Source organism: Pinus tabuliformis, chromosome J (assembly GCF_031772625.1).
Source record: "Pinus tabuliformis cultivar Carrire ecotype Pingquan chromosome J, CPIR1, whole genome shotgun sequence".
NCBI classification, from domain to species: domain Eukaryota; kingdom Viridiplantae; phylum Streptophyta; class Pinopsida; order Pinales; family Pinaceae; genus Pinus; species Pinus tabuliformis.
In genome coordinates, this window is record NC_142295.1 from 1,213,194,045 (window position 1) to 1,213,210,716 (window position 16,672).

Here is a 16,672-nt window from a genome sequence, read left to right on the forward strand (position 1 = left end):
GTGGTAGACTTACCGAGGTGTCCAGGGTAGAACGAGTGTTCGTGTTGTCCGGTGGAGTGTTTTGCAGCTTGTTGCTCATGGATGTGCCTTTGTCTGCCACTATCTTCTCAGACTTGCTTTGTGTTTTCTGCTTTGGGGCGATCGGTGGATCGGCTTTCCTTATCAGCAACTTGATCTTTTCTTGCATCTCCCCAAGTGTAGGGGGAGCCCCTTTACTCCTATGATTGTAATGGTTAGTTTTCTTTCAGGGTTGCTTCTCGATGTTCATCTTTGACATCGTTTGTGAGAACTAATACGCATTCACCATTTGCTCAGAGCTTGATGGCTCATCAGGTGCAACCTCTTCGTCATCATCAATGTCCTTCGGTTTCTCCTGCATATTTCTTCTTGAATTGAGTGTATGAGTGCAGAAAGCACTTGTGACTCGCTTCCAATCCGAATAAGAATTCTCGGGGTGATTTTCTTCATGGAATGAACAGAACTTAGGATCTGCACACTGTTCGAGCTGGAACGTAGGCTTTTGCATAGTTTTGGAAGTGAATCGGTTGTTGTTTGATGATTTTCTTACCTGTCTCTGCTTAGGCGGATGACTTCTTGCAAATGTGTCTATTTTATGTTGTTTGAGTTTGGACACTTTAGTGGTCAAGCTCTTGACAAGGCAAGTGAGGGTCTCAATATCAGTTGCTTCCTCGTCTCTACTCTTGCTTTCCACTACTTGGGACTTCCTGCTCGCGTCCTTAGAGTCCTTAGTTGATTCGTCATCCTTGATGACTCCAATTGCGCGTAGGTCTTTCTCAACAGTGATAGCCTCCTCACAGTTTTCCAGAAGTGTTGTTTTCGCAGCTCGCTTGACAAACTGCGCAATGCAGGTTAGTTGTGTGGACATGTAGTAGTCAACAATGATGGATTCATGAGGCTTAGTGTCCGCTACAAATTTGTTCAATATGTGTGTAAACCTCTGATTGAAATATTTCACTCTCTTTTCCCTCCATGTTAAGGCTTCCCAACTCTTTGAGTAGCATAGTTGGGGTCTTGTCATCAGCAAACTTCTCAAGGAACATGCATTTGAATGCAACCCAGTTCTGTATAGAGCTCGATGGGAGGCTATGATACCAAGCAACTGTGCGACCATCCAAGGTATATGGTAACAATCTACATGCTACATCTTCATGTCGTACCTCAAGGGTCTGAAACTATAGGTAGAAGTTCTCTAAATGGTCTTCTTCCTTCACCATGCTATTAGGGTCAAACTTGATGTTCATTCTCTCCACTCGCTTCGGCATCTTGTGCAGAACATTCGGGAGAGCTAATGGTCCTTGAGTCATCCATTCAAGGTTTGGGTCAGCCATCTCTTCTTCTTCCTCTCTTTTAGAATCTGATGGTTCCAGCTCTGAGTCCATTGGTTCGTCTCCGCCTCCACCTCCTCTGCTGCCTTCCCCTCTACCTCCTATACTAGAGTTCGATTCCAAGATCACAAGAGTGTCTTCTTCACCTTGTCGGAAGATCGAAGGTTCCTCTCCATCTTCAATAGCTTCTACCATACCTTCAAGTGTGGCAAGGACCAACTATATGTCACTCCGTTTGGTGTGGGAGTCCCATTCGGTATGATGGTCGGTTGCCATTGTCTTAAGGATTTGCCTCAACTCTTGCTTGTCAGCATAGGAGAGTGGTCTACATTGCCTTCGAGAAGTGAGTTTCGCATGCCTAGTAAATGCTAGTGTACTTGTGTCAATGATTCCTTCACTGTAAGGGGAGAGGGTGAGAGTAAGTCCCAAGTTGGTTGGGATGAAGTCACAACTCAATTAGGAACACACAACACAATAGGACGTGCATATATTCCGAAGGAACAATCCACACGGATGCGGTAGCCACAACACACAAGGTAAGATAACACGTACAACACTCAATGGATGAGTCTGAATGAGTGCAACGGTTCTTATAGCAAGATTTAGGTGAAAGGTCTTTCTGATGTCTGAGGAGATAGCCACCACGAGTGAGACAACATTAACAGCATATACAACACATTTTCATTAACATATTGTGTATTACAACAAGTGAAATAGTTCAAGTGTTCAAAACAGGTTAAAGCAACATGCATTACAAGTGTTCAAGATTAGTCTTACAACAGTTACAATACATGTGTGAAAACGTGCTAGCCTGTTAGCAGGCTTCTGAATTAAGCGAAAGTTATAAGACACATTGTTACACCAGACATCACTAACCCCGGGAGCGGGGTGTTGGAGCCACTACTTACTCCTCATAGAAAAGATTACAAACTCTCTTGGCTGCGTGGGAGGAGCTGAAGTGAAAAGTCCTTTGCATGTACAAATGACGGTTTATTATAGCCAAGGGTGAAACTGACCCTTGTGGCTATTCGACTACCCTTATGATTGTTTGACTTCCATGACTTTTCAACTTTGCATGACTCTTTGCACAACAAGTGGGTCTCTTGGAATTCCACGTTACATTACATTGATTGACAACATAGCCCATATTAGAGATGTGGGTGATATGACTCAAGACAAGACTCGACATGACAGTGTTGGCACATGTGTTGCTGCTGGAGTGCATGTTGAGCTATCGTGCTGCTAGGTGATGGATGTCTTCATGGTGTAGCACAACTTCACCTCCGCATGGCAAAGTGCGTGGAGTCTTCGGTGGTCTCTAGTTCGCTTGATGATGCTTTGGCACGTTGTTCCTCGTTTTCATGTTGGAAGGCTTGACAGGCTCATATATTTGTGAGCACATATTGCATGTTTACTTGTTCGTCTGTCTGCGAACATGTGTTTTCATGATCATCCGTTCACGAGCACATCTATTTGCATGCATCGTTTGTTCGTCCGTTGGTGAACTTTTCCTTCTGCATGTGCTCCCTTCGTTCATCCCTTTCATTATCACGCCATTTTTATTAGTCTACATGTGCCTACAGTCACTCATGATGAGATGACATCAAATCCAAAAACCTCCTAGTCTACCATGACACAAGATCATTTTGGATGCAGGTGACCGGGAGAGGCAGCAAGGTTACAAAACAGGATGATGGCTTTGGGCTGCTGATGAAAACTGCGCAAGTCACTGAATGATGAAGATGCGCAATCCAAGTCGACAGTGACTGTCCACAAGGTCTAGCTCGGCTAGAAGGAAAAATTATGCAAATTTTGGGAGAGACAGTCTGGGCTACAGGAAGGCAAGGTAGGTAGGATCTGCAAAATTTCCAGAATGAGTAGGCAGCCGGGGCTTGAAGGAATTTTGTGCAATTCTCTAGAGGAAAAGGTTGGGCTGCAAGGAGGATCAACAGGCATGAATTGCACAGTTTTTGGAAGGAACTGGCCGGGAGCCTAGTAGTTAAAACTATGGAACTCCCAGAGGGAACTGGTAGTTGTCTGCTTGGTAATTCGCAGTAGAAACTGTGCAATTCCCAAGGGGAACAGGCAATCAACTGTTGGGTGCTTGGCAGTAGAAATTGTGCAATTCTTGGAGGGAAATGGCAGTCTACTGCTAGGAGCTGTTGGTGAGGAAAAATGGACTGAGGTTGACAGGATGGCTTACTAATCATCTCTGCGCAGTTTCTGAGCTGAGTGGATTGTTGTCTGGCAAAAGGCCTGCTCATGAAAACTACACAGTTTCTTGGATGAGCAGTCAGTCAGCTGTCGGGAGGACTGATTGGGAAAACTCTGCAATTTTCTAAGGGAGATAGGGGCGAGCACTTGGTGTCTATCCGAATTTTCTGTGTAATTTCCTCAGTCAGCAGAGCGGGAAAGGTCAGTAGCCTCTACACAATTTTTGAGGGGAGTCAGTCCTGGGGTGGTTGTCGAGTCCGACTGTCTGGGTGGTCAGCATGAAAGTTGACTGGATTGCTTGCGATCAACGCAGGTTGGAAAGGTTTGCTTGGTACTTCTGCACTGTTCTGGGTGATAGTTGATCGAGTCGATGGCAGGGTGATAGTCCGATTGTCAGAGGGGAGTCTGGTCGTTAGAACTTCAGAAAAATGACTAAGTGTGTGAACAATCGCGAGATGTATAGATAATCATGCTAACACACACTCTCATGACTCAATGATGAAACGACTCAAAACATCCAGACACACATGTTCAACATGACTGACCGACGGTGCAAGTGACAAGCACGACACTTGTGATTGATCGTTGATCGACCATGACGATGCTTGTGCGATAGTGAATGTGACTCCGTGTGTGAGTGCAACAAATTCTTTCATGCGAATACAACAAGTACACATGAAGCGAAGACCTTGAGCATAACCAGAGTATGGTCGCAAGCATGGCTTAGACACCAACATGCAGAAAATTGCGTGAAATGAACAAGCAAGGCAAATGCAAATACTCCCACGGGTTCACAGAGTGAACCTGAGGGTGTGCAATCATCAAGCGAAACTCCCAAGGGAGGCTCGGAAATTAGGTGCAAGCCAAAATTTTGGAGGGTGGTTGTAGCCGCTATAACAATTTAATATTTGTATAAATTAAAAAATAATAATAATGTCTCAAAGTGAGGGTGATTGTGGATATATAGGAGTTATTGGGGGGAACTTAGGTTGAGGTTAAGGAGGATATATCTACAAAAACTTAATAAGTTTCCCTCAATATCTCATCCAGCTCCACCATAATATGTGGGTTTGGGTGAGGGGCAAAGATAGATAGTGAAAAATTATAAGTTTTCCTCAACATTTCCTCCCACTCCAATCCTTTCTCCCCATTATCCCTATGCTCATCTCAATGTTTCTCCAAAATCCCATTGCATATTCATCCGAATATATGAAGGTGAAGGTGATGATGAGGTTGTGGTGGGGTGGTAAGATATATTGGAAAAACTTAATAACTGGGGGGAGGGTTGGTGTATATATTGGGGAAAAATTAATTAGTTTTTTCCAACATCTCCTCCTACACCTACCCTCATAAATATTGGGGAAAAATATTAAGTTTTTTTCTAATACCTCCCACCACCCTCAACTAAATTTTCTCCAATATATTCTTAAACCCCTGAACCTTGAAGTGATACTAGGGAAAAATCATTAAGGTTTCCATAGCATTTTCCCCCTACGCCACCCTTACCCTCACAATAAATATAAAGTTTCCCCAATATCTCCGTCTACCCCAACCTTCACCCTTATAATAACATCTCTCCAGTATCTTGTCCAACCCTCATCCTTATATAGAATATGAGGGTTGAGAAAAAATTATTTGAGCATAAAACATAACCAAAATGACAATTTTATTTATTTTATTTTATAAATTGAGGGCCTCCATTCTTTAAAAATCAATAATCTGAAGGGCCCAGTTATTAAAATTGATCTGTCAAATGCTTTTGACAGGACCAATTGGTTATACATCAGAATGCTACTCACACACATGGGTTTCCCTTATCCTTTTATTTCATGGATTATGTGATGCATCTCCTCTGTTTCTTACAACATTCTCATCAATGGATCCGCTTCAAATTTCTTTCATATTGAACTTGGTCTTAGACAAGGTTGTCACCTCTATCCCCTCATTTTCCTTCTAGTCATGGAAGGCCTGAACCGATTAATCTCTGAGAAAAAGAGACATGGAGACTCTAGGGTCTCAAAATCGCAGAAAACCTGATACTGTCTCACTTACTCTTTGTTGATGACATTCTTATTTTTCTAAATGGGGCAATCTGTGACTCTTCATTTTTCAATGGTATTCTAAATCTATTTTTCAAGGCTACTGGTATGGTGTGCAACCATGAGAAATCCTCCCTGATAGGCATTGGATGCTCACAACATGAGTTAAACTTTTCTCTCCAAAGATTCCCTTTCAGGGTTCTGAATATTGATGATGGACTTAAATATCTAGGCTATTGTCTCAAACCAAATGTATCCAAAATTGCAGATTGGTCATGGTTTGTGGCTAATATTGAAAAAAGGATCAATGTTTGGCACCATCATTAGCTCTCTCGAGCTCGTCAACTAGTTCTCATCAAATCAGTTTTGGAAACCACCCTGGTGTACTAGATTTCACTGGCATGGATCCCCAAAAGCATCCTAACCAGGATTCAATGGTTATGTTGTAGATTCCTTTGGCGAGGCAATAGTGAGGGAAGATCATTTGCATGGGTCAAATGGGATCTCATTTCTCTTCCTAAAAATTGGGGCGGCTAGGGCATGAAGAACCCTGAATCCTTCTCCAAGGCCCTCATAGCAAAATTGGGATGGCATCATCTCACCTCACATAGTCTTTCAGCCAAGGTTGCTTCCCAAAAATACATCCACCCCTTGAGCACCCTCGACTAGATTAGAATACCTAGCTGGAATAAAAAAGACATATCCACAATTTGGAAATCTGTACTGAATTCCATCCCCTATATCAAATTAGGCCTAGCTTGGAAGGTGGGGTCTGGCACCAAGGTACGTATTGGAAGGGATGCTTGATCGTGTAGCAATAATGCACACATCCTATCACCCGAGCTCATTCATCATCTGGAATCCATTGGTATCAGTACTCTCAACCAAGTTGCGGACCCTACAAATTCTTCTATATTCTCACAGGCCTATAAATCCGCACATGATCTTCATATCCTGCTCTCTTGGCAGTAGGAATGGGTTGTTTTCATTGATGCACTCTTGGAAGCACACATCAGAATTGTGGAGAGGGATGACAAATTGGCTTGGGTTATTTCCAAATCTGGTTCATACTCACCCAAAGAGGGTTATCCCTACATTTTTGTTGCTCATGAACCTCAAAACAAAGTGTGGTGGTGGAGAGCATTATGGAAGCTTAAAGCTCCATCCAAATCCAAGCTAGTCATGTGGTGCCTTCTCCCGAACAAAGCACCAACCGAAGAAAACTTACAACGACGATCCTTCCTCGGAACCACCTAGTGCATTCTTTGCAAGGGAAACTCAAAATCTATTAATCACCTTTTCCTTCATTACCCCTCGACCATAAATTTATGGCAAAAAGTTTGTCATTCCTTGAATATCACTTTGCATTGGTCAAGAGCTACCCTCCTTGCTGCTTAGGAATCCTGGTGGCAGCAAGCACAACCCTATAAATTTCGCGTTCTCCCTCTCCTAGTGTGTTGGGGTATCTGGATCAGTCGGAACAAATACATTTTTTAGAATGTCGCCCCTAATTGGACTTTGTCTACTTCTCATATTACTTCACTCTATAACATGATGCCAAATTATGCCCCTCCTCATGCTGAACATACTATTTTGGCTGAATCCATAGAAAAATCTTTCCCCTGGGCCTATTTTGATGGATCCAGTAAGGCTCATGGATGTGGTGGTGGTGTTGTATTGCGCATAAATTATGGTCACTTCTATAAAATGAAGATTGGATTAGGATGAGGCACAAATAATTTTTCAAAACTCAATAGTATTCGTCATTTTATGATTTTTTCACTTGAGAAGGGAATTCGTCATATTCAGATCTTTGGTGATTCATTGATATTTGTAAATTGGTTCAACATGCAAGTCATCTGCCACAGGTACACACTCAGAAATTTATTGAATGAAGTATTGTCCTTAAAACCACATTTTTATTTCATTTATGTTTGCCATATCTACAGGGATGAGTACTATGAGTTATTTCATAGGTCGTTTGTTGATCAGCCCCACTAGGGGGAAAATCCTCTCTGATCTTCTGGGCTACTTTTTTACTGGACTATATGCAGTTGTTTTGTTTTGATTATAAACATTGATCATGTATATATTATGTTTTGATTATCACTGTAAGCATAACAACTACAATTTTTTGTAATATATTTGAACAGTATTAGAAAGTGGCAGGGCCACTACAATACGACATATGCTGCTTTGGCAGCATCTACTACATGTAATTTTCACTATTTTACAGAATGGAAATCATGATTTTTCCTTGAAGAAAAAGTGTTTTTATAAATTAAAAAAAAGTAGTTTGTAGGAAAAACATAAATTTGACACCCTCTATGTGTGTATCCTAGGAAAGAAAGTAGTATCCCTCTTAACTCGAGGGCTAGAGTGAGGTTGTTGGTACCATGTTAACCCACATGTATACTCACTAAAGAGTTCACAAGGCTTGAATCCAATTGAACAATGTCATTACAATGATATGTATCAAGGCATTGTAGTTCATCATGTCACTAGTGTGGATTTGAATATGGGTGGGGAAGATAACAACCATTCTGCCCAACCACCTGAGATAACCCTTATATATATATATCCCAAAGGAACCCAACAACCCACCTTACATGTAGCTACTAGTAAACCTTTGGGGGTTTATGGCCTGTCCTCCTCTCCGTAAACCAGGTCACAACTAGGGGGGTTTGACCTTGGATCTCTCAGTTTTCAAAAATTTCACATTAAACAATTACCAATATATAATTTATTTTATTTTAAAAGATGTAACTCATTTTTTTGTCATAAGTTAGGCTTTGCATTATTGTTAAAAAAGCATTATAGGTTTTCCACTAGGTATAGTAGACCAGAAGTATAATAATAATTTTGCATTCATGAATATCACAATAATAGCCTTAAAATATTTAATTAAATATTTAAGTCTATAACTATTGATATAATTAGAATGGAAATAAGTGTAGTATATGTTTACAAGAATATCATGGTTATGAATTCTCCTGAGGAGCAAAAGAAATCTAAAGATGTCAATTAACCATGAGAAGTGTCCACCTGAACAAGAGCTAGAATTGGATCATCTTCTTAATTGTTATGGAAGTCCAAGTTGGAAAATTTCTTGGCTAGAGTTGATTTTTTCCCCACTTGTTGACCTATTGTTGTAAGGCATCTATGCATAGAAGGATTTCCTCCCAGATTCAATTATTTCAACTAATACTTTTACCATTAGTCTTTATCTATCAATACAAATCCATAATCTAGATGTATTGAGATTGTCTAGAGTGGGTTTTGTTTGTGTCAAGAACCCACTACTCAACATTCTCCTCCACCTCAATGTTTGATAATTATCTGCACTCAATCTGTGCCTCCTCATATGAAACCTCTATCTCTTCATGAGTTGACTGAGTTGTAAACTCCCAAAAGTGACTAGTTGAGGTCTTTGCATTGGCTTGTGCTTAGGTTCAAGGAGGTATCTCACACCTATTCCGACCTTGGCTATAGTGAGAGTGTACTTAGCGAGGCATTATAAAACACAAGGATTAAGATAAGAGAGAGAGAGAGAGAGAGAGAGAGAGAGAGAGAGAGGACCAGATTGTTTGAACAAAGAGGAGATGAAACCCAACAACTATTGTGAATAAATTGAGAGTGAACATAAATTGGATACAATCGAAGGTTAGAGGTTAGAAATTGAAGGAGAGGTCTTGAAGCAGATAGAGGAAGTAGGAGGGAAGCACTAGTAGGCTCTAAGGAAAAAGCATAGGGTGGATTTTGTCAAAGAGGTGACAAAGACTTTTGGAATAAACAAGTTAAAATAAAAACAATGGTAGAACCAAAGAAACACAAGGATACTTATAAAACTTAGTAGGTTCCACGGGAAGAGGCCAACATTAATTGCAGAGTATATGGACACTTCATACCATGAGTATTTCAAGATATCCATTTTAATGTTGGACCGTAACCACTCCATTCAAGGTAAATTTCCAACGCAAGGTTAATAATGGAAGTAACTAGAGTGTGGTTGAAATTATTTTCCTTGTCATCAAGTGATAACCTCGTTTCATGTGTGTTATTAATGAATTACAATTGTCCTCTAGCCATGATTAAAGGAGGTGGTGTAATCAACGTGTGGGGGATTGTGTCTTGGTAGCCTTGCTAGACACTTAAAGTGAGCCTTTAATAGATTTAGTAATGAATTATGAACTTATTAATTTATAAAAATTAAATAGGACTCCATAAACCATGAATTGATATATTTGTATATCAATTCCCGTCTTATTCTTACAAACATTAAAAGAAAATTATATTGAAGTGATACAAAATCTTCGCCAAGGTCAACATGGACATTTATGGATATTCCCAAAGGCACTTTTTGACAAAATACCCCAAATTTCTAACTTTGCAATTAAGGGTGATACTAAAGCAACCCATGAGTGGGTCTCCAATATTTACTACAAGGTAAGGTAATCCTATGATGTTGTATTGTTATATAAATATATAGAGTGTCATAAACACTTTTTTTTTATTTCTATCATGAGCTCTACCTATTCCCAAGTGATGTATGTAGATAGTGTTGTATTCAAGTGACATAAATGGTTCCTATTCCTAATTAATCAATGTCAAATTTCTTTTATCAATTTTTTAGAGAGTGTATTAATTATTCCCTTCTTATATTTTAAGTGGCACTAAAATGCGCTTATGAAAAAAAATTGTATGATGTGAAACTTCAAATCTTTGCATAGATAATTTCTTCTTGGTTGTGGTTTAGTGGTAAGTGTGGACATTGTTACCACGCAATCTAGCAAGGCCCTAGGAGGGGAACCTATGGGAAAATTGTTGATTTGTGTAGCTTGGGAGGCACTCCAAGCCCTAGGGTTCAAGGTTTGAAGGGAAAAGTGCCACAAGGGTCACTTGTGAGCTTAGAACCCAAGGATGGGGTTTTACACCCAATCATGTTTGAGATGATAAAGGGAGGAAAGGCGAATCTAATGCTTTGCGAATCATCAAATTCCGAGTTGTAGAAGTGGAGAAATGAATTTTTAAAGGTGACAAATAATTATTTGGTATTCAAGTCATGTAGGATTGAGGTAAAATTGTCCAAGGGACATGTCCCTTCATGAATTCGTGGAGCCCTCATGTTATGTATAAATATGAGGTGAATTGGATTCATTTGGAGCATCCACTTGTGCAACATTCCTCCAACGAAAAGAGCTCTAAATTCAGTGGAGAAAGAGAGCCCTAGCTGCAACAAGAAAGGGTCAAAGATAGCGTGGAGAGGTCTATGTTTGGAGGTCGAACTTCTGGGTTGGATTGTGGGCTAAAAGACAGATCTGAATAGTTTTTTAAGGGTTTTGTTGAGGGCTGAGGTGCTGGGATACTAGGCCGAGGAGCAGAGGGACATTATATTGTTATTTAGGAGCTTGTTTGGGCATATTTTGGAGGGGAGCGAGAGCTACAACAACTTGTTGTGCTAGGATGCAGGCCATAACAAGCAGTTGAAATTGTTTAAGGGTTGTGTTAGGGAGGATAGGACCTTAAAAGGAAATTTTGGCATGGGAGGCGCCTCTCCAAGGTAGGCCGCAACCCTTGAGGGCTAGTCTTGTTGGTTGTGTGTTGGGTTAAGGGTTGTTGTACATGCCCTAACTAGAATTACAAGAGAAACAATGTAAAAAATGGTGACAGTAGTGTTTTTGTGGAGGATTTTTGGGCCAAAGTGTTGACCAAAATTGGATCATGACATTATATCTTGTTGGTGCCATGTGGATGATCTTTTGAGGAGGTGAAGAATCTTCCTAGGAGAAGAATTTATGGTGACGTGATTGGGTACCATTGATCTGATTGGAGGGTAGTGTGTTGGCTACCGAAATTAGCCCTAGAGCAACAAACAAGAAGGAATTTGTTGGTGTGTGATTGGGTGAATATTGGAGCCTTATGAGTAGCTCTTTGATGGATGAAAGAGGCTACTAGAAGGAATATTGGAGCTCAAGAATTGGCTAGCCTAGAGAGAAGTTGGATAAGCCTGTGTACATGCAGTAGAAGTGATTTACAAAATTGTTAGGTGGCAGCCCTCTTGGAGTCTCGATGTGTAGTGGCCTTAATGGACTAAGGCAATACTAGTGAGCAATGCGGGAGTGAAGGACCGACAAGACAGCATATGCCATCAAATTTGCAGCGAAGTTTGTCATTGTATCTTGTAGACCATAGAATATCGTATTATTCAGATTTGGTTTAATATAACAAAGATTGGGATTGTACAATATTGTACATTTTTTTTTTTTAATTGTGTATATTTGTGCATATGTGATTTACTGCTTTATACTTTCGTTGTGAAAAATAGTTTAAGGTCGAGATTCTTGGTTTGATAGCGTCAGCGATTTTAAGACTCTAACCTAGACAAAGGTCATGGAAATTCAACAGCAACTACTAGACAAAGTGAAAACAATGGAACAAATACCCATTGTCGCCTCAGTTAATGTCCCCTACTCTTTACAAACTTTCACTGATGGGAGGAGTCCTGGTAGGAGAGGAATCACTTGAAAAAGGAAGGATCAGTGATCTATGTGTGGAGTTATTTCACTAATCCCATTCAAAGAGAGGTATAGCAACGATTTAAATGCTTCAACGAATATAAAGGCTCTCCAAGAAAGACTTAGGATGGAGATCTAAATCGAGGGCTTAAAATATTCAATAATGATTGGTACACCTAGAGTTCAGGCTCCAAAGGGAAATAAGAGTCCTCAAGAAATCTGTGAAATGGTTTGACAACTCAAATAGGTATTTTTCTCCTTTTGAATATCTAATAAGGTCTTACACTATACCTAGGGTTTTAGGATATGTGTGGGAATAAATTCCTCCAAACTATTAACTAGGTCAAGGTAAGCCAGAGGAAAGGGTCTCTTATGGTTTATTCCATTGAATACAAGGCTCATATGACCCTTAAGAAGGCCATCTTATCCAAGGAAAACCAATCTATGTTTCCCTTCTAGGGCACACAAATTTAGGGAGAGATAATTGTGGAAATTTCACCAAAATTTGAGATTCTCTAGAGGAGAGACAAAGGAAGAGTTTTATCCAACAGAATTTGAAAATTCCTCCTCCAAAGAATTTCATTGGGTGCCCTAGATAGATGTTAGAGGAAAGAGGGGCTGAAAGTTTTGAGAAGATAAAAGAGAGGTTGATCACCAATTTTCTTGGACTAGTGCCTAATTCCCTGGGCATATGTGATTTACTACTTTATATTTCAGTTGTGAAAATTTATGAAAATCGCTTTCAAGGAGAATAAAGAATGATGCCATAGAAACCAATCTTTAACATTTACCCACCAAATATTTGTGAATTTTCATGGAAGAAAATAAAATCATCCACTAGGAACATTCATCAATTGTCATGCAATGAGTAACATATGCAATTTCCAACCAAATAGTTTTTCAAAATAATTTACAAGAAGTTAGGGCACAATAGCATTTACTAGTTGCAACAATTCCATATATTAGACATTATTCCAAGAAAAACACTCAACAAAAAGCACTTACAAGATGACAAATTGATATATCCATTTACAAATCATGTAGTGGCTCCAAGAAAGATCGAAATTCGAGCTTCCAAAGATATTGAAATGCATCAAAGTGTCTAATTCGCCTGGGAGAAAAAGTGTGAATGTCTTTGACAAGAGAAATCCAAGTGATGTTGATGCTCTCTCACATTGAGAGCGAGTTCTATTTATATTAGACCTTTAGAGGTCAAGTTCCTATTCTAAAGCCCCTAACATTATTTTAATGTGAAAAAGTAAGGCCTTGATGACAACCCCGCAAAGTATCTTTAAAATTATGAATAAACCATCCAATAGTAGGTAGAAATGATGATGTCATGATGAAGAGAGGTTGTTGGAAGGCCACATTGAGTCCTCTAAGTGCCAAAATGAGAGAGAGAGCTCCATAAATTATACATAAGGGGATGGCCCCTTAATGTCCATGTAAGTCATCATGTGGTGCTCCAAAGTGGCTTTGGGGCACAAATATTTGTTTCATGGTTCCCTTGGTGAAATATAATCATGTAGACTGCTCCAAATGAGGGCATTAACGATGGTGCTTTCCCCACAATGTATCAAGGATGAGACAAACCTCCATTGTGCCTAGGATCAGTTGCCAAACCATGTGTACAATCCGAAGTCGGTTGGGGAAATCTTGGTACAAGTGCATCATTGTGAATAATGTGGGGAAATGAACAAGTTTTTGAAGGTTTGAAGGGTGCCTAGGGCATGAAATAATGCTCTATCACATATGTAGTCCAATAACTCTCAACGCATCCCCTACAAATATCTATATGATCCTCTAGTGGGCTCGGGCCCCAATTAAGTTGCCTAGCCCATGATGAAACCAACTTCTAATTACATGTAATATCCAATGTATCTCATCACCATCAGGTACAATGATTCATTAGTGTATCTAAGTGAATCAAGCTTGTTATTCAATCGCACAAATGAGACTTCATAATGGGCTTCCCTTCCAAATTTGGGGCTTTAAGCATGAAATAGTGTTACCTCCCTAGGTAGGAGTGGCTAATAAGGGAGGAATCGTGGTGTATGAGTTACCCCAACCTTTTTCCTTCCACCCTTCTTCATTTTCCTTTTCCTTTTTCTTGATTTTTCTTTGTTAATATTGCTCAGGGCTTCAGGAGATGAGAGCATGTTGTGTGTGATATAAGCAATTATTACCCCCTTAAGGTGGGGTAGTTCGTCACCCGCCAAGGGTTTGGATGTGCATGGGTTCCTTAATAATGTGGGTCCACTCATGGGGCCCTAGGAACTAGCATGATGGACATAATGATAAGGGGTAGATCTCATGTTTGACTTTTTCCCACGCGTTATTTTTAATGTCCCAACCATATTTAGAATTTTGTGATATTATTTTTTTCTCTATTGCCTAATACAAATTGGATCACTATATTTTTTTCATCCATATTGATTCATTTGGAGTGGAAAACGTGGAGGAATCAACTCGCGAGACTGTTTTTACTGGTGGGACCCAGTTTGGAAAAACAAGGTCTGAAACCTTCCAAGAGCATTTTGAGGCATCAAACAACATTTTTTGGGGGTAAAACCTTGCTACTTTTACGGGGAACCATTTCATGCTATTCTACACATAGAGATATTTCCAACGATGCAATAAGCACGTCAATCGGTGTCTGTATGAAAATGTTATGTAACTCATAAGTTGAACTTCCTATTTTCACACCTATAATTCAGGAGGATGCCACGTCAACCCCCATTATTCATGAAAAAGGGGATATCCATGTGATTATTATGTAAAAGACTCTAGAAGAGTCTATATTGTAACTCTAGTTAAGATTTGATGTAGTCAAAATTAACCACTAAAAGGTTATCAAGCTATGTTATAACTAAGCCACTAGGCGGAAGAGGCATTCCATTATTTCGAGAGAATTTTGTTCCACAGTTGAGAAAAGATAGCCATGAGAGATAGGAGGTAGAGAAAACAGAGAGGATCTATGCATTGTAGCAGCCCACGAGCCACATGCATTACTTCTTTATTTCTGCAGTCATATTTCCAGGCAGAGAAAGAGAGTGAAGCGACTTCACCTTCTACTTGGGTTTTCTACTGAAAGGGTTTCCCAAAGAGCATATCTTGTGTCTTCTGTGTGTGTGTGTGATCTTATTTTGTCGTTTTCTACTTTTCTGCATAATTTCAATTCAGCTGCATGCACTAATTACAGTTAAATCTACAAATATAGAATTTTAATAAAACTATAATAGTGTAAAATTTTAATATTTTAATATATTATTATCAGATTTGTTGTGATGAACTGTCTAATGGAACATCCACAGCATTTTGCGGATCATTTGGTATCAAAGTAGGTTTCTCTAGGTATTTTTTGGATATTGTAGGGATCTAGATCAACGGGGCCGAAACTCGTAAAACCCTAATCATGGGCTACGAATTTGTAAACAAACCCCGTGATCTTACAGAGGTGAGGTTTACACGACTAGAACAACAAGTCACAGATATCAACTGCAATGTAAGCCTCCTCATGGAGGCCTTGAATAGAAATCTGGGGATATTTGGAGAAGATCGGGGTTTGAATACAGAGGACAAATGACAATAGGGATTAGAAGACCAGGGAGAAACGAACAAGTGGAAGAAAGAACACAAAAAAGATCAACCCAGTTCGTGTGTCGTGAACCAATCACAATCCATGTTCAAAATGGAAGTTGAACCACTGGTTCCAACAACTGGAAGTTTATTTCAATGTCCATCACATCAAGGAAGGGAAAAAAATTATCATTTTCATGGCTGAAATTAGAGGACCATGCACTGACTTGGTGGGAGAGCCACATGAAAACCCTGAGGTTGGAGGGAGAACCTCTAGTGACTAAGTGGGAACATTTCAAAACCCTCATTAAGTCATAGTTTATCCCATTGGGTACATGGAGGACCAGTGGATCCAGTGACATCACTTCAGGAAAAAGTCGGGCTAAAGCATGTAGGAGTACATGATGGAATTTAGAAATATGGCTATAATCTTGGGTATCTCTCCAAAGAACCCATATGTACTCCTCAAGTATTTGGGGTATTGTTGAGGCCTCGAAAATCATTGCGTCAACATGGGGGAAAACCAACCAGTCCAAACATTAAGACAACTCCTTTTTCATTTAGGTAGTGGCTCCGATTGGGGATAATGGGACCAGTTTCCCAATGAAAGGTTATTGAATGAATGTGAAATGCTCATAGTGGAGTGAAATATATGGATTTGCAGTAATAAATCAAATGGAAAACGGATGCATTAATCCATTCTATAACCCGAGATTGTTTAACATTTATCTAGATGCGATCTATAATTATTTTCCTTAGTAAATGACAATGTAGATTGCTCAAACACCAATGGAATTGAAACTATTTTAAGATTATTATTTTGATTAAATAATTAATCAAAATAATGTGTATAACTGATATCGCATTCATAATATCAAAGCAAATTTCTTAACATGTAAAAAATATCAATGGCAACATGATAAAAAATGAATACATGTAACATTGTTCTTTAAATACTATGTAATAAGCAATCTAAAAA